Here is a 12,294-nt window from a genome sequence, read left to right as displayed (position 1 = left end):
GATCCATCTTGCAATGAATGATTCAGTGGTCTTAGCAATGATCCATCTTGCAATGAATGATTCAGTGGTCTTTGCAAAGATCCATCTTGCAATGACTGATTCAGTGGTCTTAGCAATGATCCATCTTGCAATGAATGATTGAGTGGTCTCACCAAGGATCCATCTTGTAATGAATGATTCAGTGGTCTCACCAAGGATCCATCTTGCAATGAATGATTCAGTGGTCTTAGCAATGATCCATCTTGCAATGAATGATTGAGTGGTCTCACGAAGGATCCATCTTGCAATGACTGATTCAGTGGGCTGAGCAAGGATCCATCTTGCAATGAATGATTCAGTGGTCTTAGCAATGATCCATCTTGCAATGAATGATTCAGTGGTCTCACCAAGGATCCATATTGCAATGAATGATTCAGTGGTCTTAGCAAGGATCCATCTTGCAATGAATGATTCAGTGGTCTCAGCAAGGATCCATCTTGCAATGACTGATTCAGTGGTCTCACCAAGGATCCATCTTGCAATGAATGATTCAGTGGTCTTAGCAATGATCCATCTTGCAATGAATGATTCAGTGGTCTCACCAAGGATCCAGCTTGCAATGAATGATTCAGTGGTCTTAGCAATGATCCATCTTGCAATGAATGATTCAGTGGTCTCACCAAGGATCCATCTTGCAATGACTGATTCAGTGGTCTTAGCAACGATCCATCTTGCAATGAATGATTCAGTGGTCTCACCAAGGATCCATCTTGCAATGACTGATTCAGTGGTCTCACCAAGGATCCATCTTGCAATGAATGATTCAGTGGTCTCACCAAGGATCCATCTTGCAATGACTGATTCAGTGGTCTTAGCAACGATCCATCTTGCAATGACTGATTCAGTGGTCTCACCAAGGATCCATCTTGCAATGAATGATTCAGTGGTCTCACCAAGGATCCATCTTGCAATGAATGATTCAGTGGTCTCACCAAGAATCCATCTTGCAATGAATGATTCAGTGGTCTTACCAAAGATCAATCTTGCAATGAATGATTCAGTGGTCTTACCAAAGATCAATCTTGCAATGAATGATTCAGTGGTCTTAGCAAGGATCCATCTTGCAATGACTGATTCAGTGGTCTTAGCAAGGATCCAACTTGCAATGAATGATTCAGTGGTCTTACCAAAGATCCATCTTGCAATGAATGATTCAGTGGTCTTACCAAAGATCCATCTTGCAATGAATGATTCAGTGGTCTTACCAAAGATCAATCTTGCAATGAATGATTCAGTGGTCTTAGCAAGGATCCATCTTGCAATGACTGATTCAGTGGTCTTAGCAAGGATCCAACTTGCAATGAATGATTCAGTGGTCTCAGCAAGGATCCATCTTGCAATGAATGATTCAGTGGTCTTAGCAAGGATCCATCTTGCAATGAATGATTCAGTGGTCTCACCAAGGATCCATCTTGCAATGAATGATTCAGTGGTCTTCGCAATGATCCATCTTGCAATGAATGATTGAGTGGTCTCACCAAGGATCCATCTTGCAATGACTGATTCAGTGGTCTTAGCAATGATCCATCTTGCAATGAATGATTGAGTGGTCTCACCAAGGATCCATCTTGCAATGAATGATTCAGTGGTCTCACCAAGGATCCATCTTGCAATGAATGATTCAGTGGTCTTAGCAATGATCCATCTTGCAATGAATGATTGAGTGGTCTCACCAAGGATCCATCTTGCAATGACTGATTGAGTGGTCTTAGCAATGATCCATCTTGCAATGAATGATTCAGTGGTCTTAGCAAGGATCCATCTTGCAATGAATGATTCAGTGGTCTTAGCAAGGATCCATCTTGCAATGAATGATTCAGTGGTCTTAGCAAGGATCCATCTTGCAATGAATGATTCAGTGGTCTTAGCAAGGATCCATCTTGCAATGAATGATTCAGTGGTCTCAGCAAGGATCCATCTTGCAATGAATAATTCAGTGGTCTGAGCAAGGATCCATCTTGCAATGAATGATTCAGTGGTCTCACCAAGGATCCATCTTGCAATGAATGATTCAGTGGTCTCACCAAGAATCCATCTTGCAATGACTGATTCAGTGGTCTCACCAAGGATCCATCTTGCAATGACTGATTCAGTGGTCTCAGCAAGGATCCATCTTGCAATGACTGATTCAGTGGTCTCACCAAGGATCCATCTTGCAATGAATGATTCAGTGGTCTCACCAAGGATCCATCTTGCAATGAATGATTCAGTGGTCTCTCCAAGGATCCATCTTGCAATGAATGATTCAGTGGTCTTACCAAGGATCCTTCTTGCAATGAATGATTGAGTGGTCTTACCAAGGATCCATCTTGCAATGAATGATTCAGTGGTCTTACCAAGGATTCTTCTTGCAATGAATGATTCAGTGGTCTTACCAAGGATCCATCTTGCAATGTCTGATTCAGTGGTCTTACCAAGGATCCATCTTGCAATGAATGATTCAGTGGTCTTACCAAGGATCCTTCTTGCAATGAATGATTCAGTGGTCTTAGCAATGATCCATCTTGCAATGAATGATTCAGTGGTCTTAGCAAGGATCCATCTTGCAATGAATGATTCAGTGGTCTTAGCAAGGATCCATCTTGCAATGAATGATTCAGTGGTCTCAGCAAGGATCCATCTTGCAATGAATAATTCAGTGGTCTGAGCAACGATCCATCTTGCAATGAATGATTCAGTTGTCTCACCAAGGATCCATCTTGCAATGAATGATTCAGTGGTCTCTCCAAGGATCCATCTTGCAATGAATGATTCAGTGGTCTTAGCAACGATCCATCTTGCAATGAATGATTCAGTGGTCTCACCAAGGATCCATCTTGCAATGAATGATTCAGTGGTCTCACCAAGGATCCATCTTGCAATGAATGATTCAGTGGTCTTACCAAAGATCCATCTTGTAATGAATGATTCAGTGGTCTCACCAAGGATCCATCTTGCAATGAATGATTCAGTGGTCTCTCCAAGGATCCATCTTGCAATGAATGATTCAGTGGTCTCACCAAGGATCCATCTTGCAATGACTGATTCAGTGGTCTTAGCAACGATCCATCTTGCAATGAATGATTCAGTGGTCTCTCCAAGGATCCATCTTGCAATGAATGATTCAGTGGTCTCACCAAAGATCCATCTTGCAATGAATGATTCAGTGGTCTTACCAAAGATCCATCTTGCAATGAATGATTCAGTGGTCTCACCAAGGATCCATCTTGCAATGAATGATTCAGTGGTCTTTGCAAAAATCCATCTTGCAATGAATGATTCAGTGGTCTCACCAAAGATCCATCTTGCAATGAATGATTCAGTGTTCTTACCAAAGATCCATCTTGCAATGAATGATTCAGTGGTCTCACCAAGGATCCATCTTGCAATGAATGATTCAGTGGTCTCACCAAAGACCCATCTTGCAATGAATGATTCAATGGTCTCACCAAGAATCCATCTTGCAATGAATGATTCAGTGGTCTCAGCAAAGATCCATCTTGCAATGAATGATTCAGTGGTCTCACCAAGGATCCATCTTGCAATGAATGATTCAGTGGTCTCAGCAGGGATCCATCTTGCAATGAATGATTCAGTGGTCTCACCAAGGATCCATCTTGCAATGAATGATTCAGTGGTCTCAGCAAAGATCCATCTTGCAATGAATGATTCAGTAGTCTCAGCAAAGATCCATCTTGCAATGAATGATTCAGTGGTCTCAGCAAAGATCCATCTTGCAATGAATGATTCAGTGGTCTCATCAAGGATCCATCTTGCAATGAATGATTCAGTGGTCTCACCAAAGATCCATCTTGCAATGAATGATTCAGTGGTCTTACCAAGAATCCATCTTGCAATGAATGATTCAGTGGTTTCACCAAGGATCCATCTTGCAATGAATGATTCAGTGGTCTCAGCAAAGATCCATTTTGCAATGAATGATTCAGTGGTCTCACCAAGGATCCATCTTGCAATGAATGAATCAGTGGACTGAGCAAGGATTATCTTGCAATGACTGATTCAGTGGTCTTACCAAGGATCCTTCTTGCAATGAATGATTCAGTGGTCTTACCAAGGATCCATCTTGCAATGAATGATTCAGTGGTCTTACCAAGGATCCTTCTTGCAAAGACTGATTCAGTGGTTTTACCAAGGATCCTTTTTGCAATGACTGATTCAGTGGTGTCACCAAGGATCCATCTTGCAATGAATGATTCAGTGGTCTTACCAAGGATCCTTCTTGCAAAGACTGATTCAGTGGTTTTACCAAGGATCCTTTTTGCAATGACTGATTCAGTGGTGTCACCAAGGATCCATCTTGCAATGAATGATTCAGTGGTTTTACCAAGGATCCTTTTTGCAATGACTGATTCAGTGGTCTCACCAAGGATCCATCTTGCAATGAATGATTCAGTGGTCTCGCCAAGGATCCATCTTGCAATGAATGATTCAGTGGTGTCACCAAGGATCCATCTTGCAATGAATGAATCAGTGGTCTGAGCAAGGATCCATCTTGCAATGACTGATTCAGTGGTGTCACCAAGGATCCATCTTGCAATGAATGAATCAGTGGTCTGAGCAAGGATCCATCTTGCAATGACTGATTCAGTGGTCTTACCAAGGATCGATCTTGTTGCTGGTTCAACAGAGAATTGGCGAATAATGCGTACAGATATCCCGTCAGGCCCATCAGGAGTTTTTTGCTGAATCATTCATTGCCAGTGCTTTTTGTACTTCCCATGAGTTTACAGGTGAGAATGGTTTTGGAGCTGAAATTAGGTAAGCTGGAAGCAAAGTCGTATGAAGAGGGTGTCGATCAGAAGAAAGAGAGAAATAAAATAATCATTAGTAGTGTTCGCCATTTCCAAATCAACATCCATGTCGATTCCAGATACATACATTTTCACGTGATCCAGTTGGTTTCCAGTTAAAGGACGGATTTCGTGAGAACATGCTGAGGGGTTGGAACATTTCAGACGCTGGACACACGTGAAATAATACTCTGTTTCTGCTTCCACAATAGTTGACTTGACCTTGCTTCTTAATCTTCTCCAATTCTGAATATCTCTGCAGTGAAATGCTATTTGCTGTTTGTGGATTAATGACTTAATTCCAGGAGTCATCCACACTTTGTCACATGAATGCAACTTCACTTTACAAATTGAAAAATACGTTTCCATAGCAGAATGGAGAGTTTGGTTGAACCGTTCACATTGTGACTTGGCATCAGCATTGATTATTACTTCTATCCAGTCAAGATTGCAAATTCATTTCCCGAAAGCTCAAATGGCATTTATCCGTCATCGGCCAATTACAAAGACATCAAATTACGTGAGGCTTTCTGGTTTGCGGCAGTATTGGCAACCAAAGTATCGTATTATAAGCGAAAGTACCCATCATCCCCAGTGATAGGAAATGTGAATGGCCATTTCACGTCCCAGAATGCTTCCCCCTAAAATGGGGGTAAAGGGGGAAAGCCATGTACATTTGTCCAAAGAGACGGCCCTGATATCATGTCTCACATTGAGGGTCTCCATCCATTATTGGGTGAATAGAAGCAGAATGTCCATGGTGGAGTGACCTAGTCTGAAACCAAATTGGTGAACTGAGATGAGGTTGTTGGAGAAAACGAAAGATTTCATATCAACTACGATGATGGATTCCTGATCTTGCTTATGATTGGAAGTGAGCCGATTGGTCTGTAGTTGTCCCTTTTTTACGTATTGCACCGATGTTAGCAGATTTCCAAGTAGAAGGAAGATGACTGAGCGCAAATGACAGGGTGAAAAGGGCAGAGAGAGGATGTGCAAGAGAAGATGAGAAGGTTTTTCGGACACGTGAGCTGATGCTGAAGGTCCGGTATCAGATTCAGAGTCGTGGGTTGAAATAACCTTCTCCACCTTATCAGGTGCAAAAGACAGAGTCCAGAAGCAGTTGGGTATGACAAGGAAGGATGGGTGCCACGAGTGAGGGCTGGGGACACAAAATTTGGAAGCAAACACAGAATTGAGGCATTCAGTGATAGCTGTTCTATCGATCGGTTGTGTTTTTTTTAGCCGTACTGGAGTTTTGTTAAAATTATCAGTGTTGCAATCGTGTTCTGAAGATCAATGACAAATTTCTAGAACAGAGAATGATCAGGCTTTTGATAAGAAATAAATGAAAGTGGCAGAGACATTTGACAAGTTGAAGCTGGTGAACAAGGAAGAAGCAATGTCAAGATCACGTGTGTTTGCGTGGGCCATGAGGTTTGTGGAAGGGAGAATGGCCGTAAATTATGATGCGTGTTTGGGATGCCCATAGATTGCCAAAATGGCTGAAAACGTCGAAAGGGTAAAAATGTTGGCCTGATCTGACCGATGAAATGTTGTTGGTCTGATCTGATCCAAAACTCCAATGAAACAAACTCATTTTGCATCAATAGAAGAGATGAGCGAAATGGCCTTTCAGACAACTACTTCCCGAGGGTGCTTTAATGTATGGCAGCAATGTTGGCAAGTGTCTGTAGACTCTCAGGGAGTTTACTTTGTAGGTGACAACCAAACATAACTAATATGTTTACAACATTTTATATTGCTTTAATCCTGGAAATTTATTGTTGGACGTCATATAGTGTTACGTAATACCTCCCCAAACCCCGGTTACGGTGCACCTCAGAGTCTGGAGTGGGAACACGGCAGAAAGATTTGTTATTTTGCATTTTCTAATAAACTATGGTAAAACCACACCAATGCAATTGTAGAGCAAAACAAGTAATTGTATTAACAACTCTCACATACACAATAACACTATTAAAGAAAGTACAATGAAAATGTCACTTGCATCTCATGAACAATACATATGATGGTACTGTGGAAATGTAACTCATTGATTGGGACTGGTAACTCATTGATTGGGACTGGTAACGAAGCAGATAGACGATTTCGTAAATGAATGTCAGGAATGTGCACGAACATGGTAATCTCTTGTCCACCTGGTCACAGCCCCAGGCTGGAGCACCCCCCTATTGTTTGGTAAATGGAACTCGCAGCAGGAGGGGAGCGAGCTGGTGCCAGTGAGGCGACCGAGTAACGTTTGCGGAGAACGGATTAGAAGCAGCGGAGAAGGGATTACGATTTCAGCGCACAGAGGATTAACTGAAGTTTGCCCATATAAACAGAAGAGACTTTGAGTCAAAGGGCACTCATCCTCAGAAGCCCTGCCCGACGGAATGAACGCGTACCACGAGTACGGCGCTGCAGCCACGAAAGTGGGACTATGCGGATAGAGTTACCTGGACCATTGAGTTATACGGTAGTTATTTGGTATTGGAATGAAGTGAACAACCAGTTAATAAAGTTGTGATCTTTTGTAAACCTGTGACATCATTGGAGTCTTGAGTCTCACACCACTTCCCCGACAATCTGGAGGCACCGCTGGGATTTCGAGTGGACGTCGCCAAGGTAAGCATGGCGTCTTGGGGATGGTCCATTATGAAATACGAACCTGTGTTTAATTCTGAACATGGTGGAGGATGTGTGTGTGGGGCTTGCCGCGATATAGGTAACATAATCCAAGGAGTGTAAACGTATTTTTGTCACCACCGTCCGAGGTAAAAGTCACGGATGGAACGTTTTAAATGATTCTATTATTCGTGTGCTTGCGAGGATGCGTACGTTATACGCTGGGTGTTAAGAGCCTTACTCTGGTCTGCAGGCAAATCGGCTCATGAAGTGCACCATGAGGCGATTTGTTTGCCGGTTCAGTAAGGTCCGTACACGTGTACAATCGTGTACACCCGTTTTAAATTAATAAATAAATAATTTTTTTTTTCAGTTTTCCCGCCATGTCTAAAACTCGTTTGATCAACGGATAAATTAATGACAGACAACGCCATCTCATGCCGGTCCAGAATTATTGTGAAAGATGGCGATTGGATGAAAATTGCATACCGACACTCCCTCACTGTCCCTCATTGTCCCTCATTTCCATTTCGGCTACCTGTCTCTTGCCCCCGCTCCTTCTTGCGAAATGAACGTCCTTTAAACAAGTGGAATGGTTTAGGAATGTTTAGAGATTATTGCAATGTGATAACTACTTGTGATCATTGGTGAAATTTCATGAACAGATATGTGAAATGGATCTAATGGTTAAATGAAAGACAATAATTAAGCGCTTTGGGGAAGGCAATGGTAAACCACCCAATGTCGTACACGATATTTTCAGCACGATCATGGATTTGAGAATGCATGTAACTTGCAGTGTTGAACAAATTAATACAGAGAGAGAGAGATAGACATGCAGAGAAGACATCAGCCACGAAAAAAAGAGAGAGAGACAGACATAGAGAGAGAGACAGACAGAGAGAGAGCGATAGACAGACAGAGAGAGAGACAGACAGACAGACAGAGAGAGATAGACAGAGAGAGACAGAAAGTGAGAGAGAGACAGACAGAGAGAGATAGACAGAGAGAGACAGACAGAGAGAGACATAGACAGACAGAGAGATAGACAGACAGAGAGAGACAGACAGAGAGAACCACAGACAGAGAGAGAGAGATAGACAGACAGAGAGAGACAGACAGAGAGAGAGACAGACAGAGAGAGACAGACATAGAGAGAGAGACAGAGAGAGAGAGACAGAGAGAGAGAGATAGACAGAGAGAGACAAACAGACAGAGAGACAGAGAGATAGAGACAGAAAGTGAGAGAGAGACAGACAGAGAGAGATAGACAGAGAGAGACAGAGAGAGAGACATAGACAGACAGAAAGAGAGACAGACAGAGAGAACCACAGACAGAGAGAGAGAGATAGACAGACAGAGAGAGACAGACAGAGAGAGAGACAGACAGAGAGAGACAGACATAGAGAGAGAGACAGAAAGTGAGAGAGAGACAGACAGAGAGAGATAGACAGAGAGAGACAGAGAGAGAGAGACAGAAAGAAAGAGAGAGAGACATAGAGACAGACAGAGATAAAGATGATATTCAGACAGATAGAGAGAGACAGACAGACAGACAGAGAGAGATAGACAGAGAGAGACAGAAAGTGAGAGAGAGACAGACAGAGAGAGATAGACAGACAGAGAGAGACATAGACAGACAGAGAGATAGACAGACAGAGAGAGACAGACAGAGAGAACCACAGACAGAGAGAGAGAGATAGACAGACAGAGAGAGAGAGATAGACAGACAGAGAGAGACAGAGAGAGAGAGACAGACAGAGAGAGACATAGACAGACAGAAAGAGAGACATAGACAGACAGAAAGAGAGACAGACAGAGAGAGAACATTTTTGGGAACGTTTTGGGAACATTGAAATGTTGGGTTTTGCTGACGTTTCCACAACGTCGCTACAACGTTTCACTTTCGTTGTTGCAACGTTTTGCTCCAACGTTTTGGGAACATTCAAATGTTGGGTTTTGCTGACGTTTCCACAACGTCGCTACAACGTTTCACTTTCGTTGTTGCAACGTTTTGCTCCAACGTTTTGGGGACACTCAAATGTTAAGTAAATCGGATAAGAATTCACGAGTTATTTAATTATTAGCGATTAATGAAGTACTTATTTAATTAATTACATTTCTTATTACATTACAGTAATTACATTACAGTAATTACCTGAGGTAATTACAGTAATTACAGTTCCGGTAATTACAGTAATTACAGTAATCATTACAGTAATTACAGTAATCTTATTACAGTAATTACATTACATTAACTCAGGCACCTTTTGAGTAAGGAAGCTGATATTTGGACATGACACTGACCAAGTGATGTGGCTGTCAAGGAAAATTTTGATTTATTGATTAATCATTTAATAAATTAACTCGTTGATTTATAAATGACTTATTTAATTAAAATTCCTCAGAGATACATCTTCGGATGAAATACTTGCAGATTGGTTATGCTATGAGCCAATTGATTAAGGAAAATATTTTGTGATGGCCATATTGGCAATTTCGTGGCCATATTCGTGGCAACTCAGTTAGTGCCACTGCACCTTTAAAATGCATCCCTGCGTTCATTTTTCGATCGATTGAGTTGAAATTTTGAACAATCGGATCTGGACTGTCGTTGTTAACGACTCTAGCATGCACCCGTCCAATCAGGATGGAGCGGTATGGTCCCCGGATCATCACTGCCCGCAGTTTTAATTAGTTTTACTTTTTCTCTTGGTCATATAATTTTGAAGACATGCATGTCATGATATAGGAAATGTTTGTTCTGTTGAACGGAATAAATGTTGTTTATTTGTGTGGGTGTGTATTTTTGTGTATTTTGTATATATTTTCACGGCTAATTCCAGTTAACATCCTGCAAAATTTGCTCGTTTTTCTGGCCGAGTCGAAATTGCGTTGAGTTCCTATGGCATGCGCCATTAAAAGCGCTGTGTAATGGTTGAGCTCCCTTTATTTCGTTTTGGTCATGCGGATGAGCAGACAAAGTGACGAATGCTGCGGCTGGAGCAGTAGAAGCGATGTTTTTTTAATTGAAATGAAGTAATTTAATTCAACGTGGTAGGTGGGCAACACCACAAAGCATACCTCTTTTAAGGTGTGTATAAACCCATGAACATTTCAGCAATCAATACGATGCTGAAATGGTGTAATTTAATTAAACGTGGTAGGTGGGCAACACCACAAAGCATACCTCTTTTAAGGTGTGTACAAACCCATGAACATTTCAGCAATCAATACGATGCTGAAATGGTATAATTTAATTAAACGTGGTAGGTGGGCAACACCACAAAGCATACCTCTTTTAAGGTGTGTTTAAACCCATGAACATTTCAGCAATCAATACGATGCTGAAATGGTATAATTTAATTAAACATGGTAGGTGGGCAACACCACAAAGCATACCTCTTTTAAGGTGTGTTTAAACCCATGAACATTTCAGCAATCAATACGATGCTGAAATGGTGTAATTTAATGAGTAATTTAATGAGTAATATAATGAGTAATTTAATGAGTAATTTAATGAGTAATTTAATGAGTAATTTAATGAGTAATTTAATGAATAATTTAATGTGTAATTTAATTGTGTAATATGGTCTTCCTTGGTTTTGTTTGGGTTTTGTTGTTTATTTTTGTGGGTGTGTATTTTTGTGTATTTTGTATATATTTTCACGGCTAATTCCAGTTAACATCCTGCAAAATTTGCTCGTTTTTCTGGCCGGGTCGAAATTGCGTTGAGTTCCTATGGCATGCGCCATTAAAAGCGCTGTGTAATGGTTGAGCTCCCTTTATTTCGTTTTGGTCACGTGGATGAGCAGACAAAATGACGAATGCTGCGGCTGGAGCAGTAGAAGCGATTTTTAATTGTTCAATGATTATTCGATATTGTTATGACTTATTGTCAATAGGTATACTAAGTGGCCAGGAGGTACCCTGTTGCTATGTACAGTTTTATTCTATTGTTGATTATACCACATAGCTGTGGTGATAAAGGAAATGTTCGTTTTAAATCGATGATTATGATAGGACCATGACTATAAAATCATGATGATTATTATGAATGATATCATAGGGTTCAAATGCAGAATGATTGCACGAACTTGGAAAAGAACTTTCAAGCCCTATGGGATAAATTGGGTATTACAAGCGATGGAGTTTCAAAATTTAGCATGATTGAAGGAATTTTACAGTCTTATTTCAGGAGTTTTACGAAATTTATATTGCCAAGAGATTTTGGGTACTATTAAAAGAAAAATGATGAGATATTTTTCCCAATGAACTTTAATATCTGCCATCCATTTTGGCTGTCTCACGAATGAAGGATGAGTTGCCTTTAGTGGTTGCAAAGAAAATTTGTGGAGACCAGGCAAAATGGGGAAATATGTCAGATATGACCCTAGGACAGGACGGTGATTCATCAATTGACATGAGGTATGAACCAGAGTTGACGACCGATGAGCTTCGATCTCAGTCAATGGATGGACCTGTCCTGACATCATTGGGGAAAGGGCTTATGCAAGGAGTCATCCAAAATGATTAATTTGATTTATTGATGAATATTGATGAATTAATTGAAATTGAATAATTGATTGAATTGTTGATTGATTGAATTTAATTGAATAAATTTAACTGGATAAATTGAATTGAATAAATTAAATTGAATATATTGATCGTTTGATTGATGAAAATGCGGTCTCAAGAAAGAAGCTTTAATATCTTTGTGAGATATTATCAATGTGAAGACAACCTTGGAAAATTGAGCAAGGTGGTGAGTTTATATATAGATATATATGTGTGGTTACCATTGTATGATTTCCCCTTCAACAGAGCGGACACC

Source organism: Myxine glutinosa, chromosome 1, assembly GCF_964187855.1.
Source record: "Myxine glutinosa chromosome 1, kmMyxGlut1.1, whole genome shotgun sequence".
NCBI classification, from domain to species: domain Eukaryota; kingdom Metazoa; phylum Chordata; class Myxini; order Myxiniformes; family Myxinidae; genus Myxine; species Myxine glutinosa.
This window is presented reverse-complemented; position numbering follows the sequence as displayed.